Source organism: Aethalodelphis obliquidens, unplaced genomic scaffold, assembly GCF_003676395.1.
Source record: "Aethalodelphis obliquidens isolate GAN/ISIS:26980383/991018 unplaced genomic scaffold, ASM367639v1 scaffold4182, whole genome shotgun sequence".
NCBI lineage: Eukaryota > Metazoa > Chordata > Mammalia > Artiodactyla > Delphinidae > Aethalodelphis > Aethalodelphis obliquidens.
Window position 1 is genome coordinate 1 of NW_020842084.1, and position 1,434 is coordinate 1,434.

Sequence of the window (1,434 nt, forward strand, 5' to 3'; positions counted from 1 at the left end):
GTGATCACAACTACCATGGGACACTTGCCTCCACCTTGATGGCACACCGTCCAATGGCCCGCACGGCTCTGCGCACAAAGTCGACATCCACCTCTGTGGCATATTCCTTCAGTTCTGCCAGAACCTGTTAAAAATCCATGAAGTGAATAATCATTAAGGATTGTCCAACAGCAATTTCATGGCCTAGGTTTTTCTGAAGGCCAGATCTTAAGATCTAAGTTATTAGATCTTAACTTGAATCTACTTTAAGTCTGACCTAAGCAATGTTGGCTTGGGATGCCAAACGAAGCATGATGTCCAATTTCTCTAGTTTCACATAGATGGGATCATTGTACGTCACAAAGAAAACTTTGATCTGCTTCAAGATTTCAGGCCTGTGGTACACAGAAACACAAGATAAGGAAGATGAGGCATATATTGATATTCCTTCTGAGTCTGCATTAATACCTAACCTGTGCTTCTCTGCTCTCCATTCACACACTCCACTCCAGGGAAAAAAACTCACAAACTTCCTCTACATCCCTCTAACCAGATCCATCTGGCAGACTATTTTTAAGGAGTAAAGTATATATTGCCAAGAAGAACCACTGGAAGAACAACAACCTGATCTAAATTACAGCCTGAACCATATTAAGCAGACACTAGCTATCCTACAACTAAGAGTTCCTTCAGAAAAGAAACTAAATTGTAGAGCAACACCAGGCATTCATTGTAAGAACACTCTAAAATCAACTATTAGCCTCCTGACCCTGGGCAAGTTGCTCTACCATACAGTATTTTCATTTCCATACATTAAACAGAGTTTTAACACAGTCCTCTTTAATAATGATGTTATTAAGTTTAATTCAAAATTACAAACACTTTAATCACCAATTCATTTTTTCCCAACCTTTTCTGGATGATCAGGTTGATGTTCCTCAGGGCGACGTACTGCACCTCGGGCTCCCCAGACAGCAAAGTGACAAGTGGAGGGGCCAACTTCTTCAGCAGCATATTGTAGTAGTCGGAGTCCTTGGGTAACAACTCTAGAAATTTCATTAGGACTTTTACTGCTGAAAGCACCACTGCTGAGTTGGCGTGAGATAGCCGAGGAGTTACCCGCTCACAGATACTGAGGACAGAAAATGAAAATTAGTACCTTAAATTATAATTTCTTTGCTCAATCCAATCTATAAGGTAATGTTCTCAGAGGTTCCCATGGCCCAGGTATAAAGAAATTAGAAAATCAGTTAGAAAAGTCAAAACTCCATACATAGGTAAATTTGGGATCCAACACTGCGGACGCCTCAATCCTAGCAAACTACAAACAGAGCAGGGATATCAGAAGACTTTAGGAAACCAGCAATAAGGGATGTTCAAACTGGAAGGGAACTAGCCAATACCCCAAACACCTGAAGGTCACACCATTTACCTTCCTATTTTATAGTCCTCTCT

The 1,434-nt window shown here is 40.9% G+C and overlaps 1 long non-coding RNA gene across 1 annotated transcript; it reads right to left on the minus strand.

The window, feature by feature from the left end:
• Nucleotides 1–6: 6 nt before the first annotated feature.
• LOC113617255 (uncharacterized) lies at nucleotides 7–1,411 on the minus strand. Its single transcript, XR_003431565.1, has 3 exons — nucleotides 890–1,411; nucleotides 257–374; nucleotides 7–124 (listed from the first exon to the last, which is right to left on the minus strand). It is a non-coding gene; the product is annotated as an uncharacterized LOC113617255 (long non-coding RNA).
• Nucleotides 1,412–1,434: the final 23 nt, after the last annotated feature.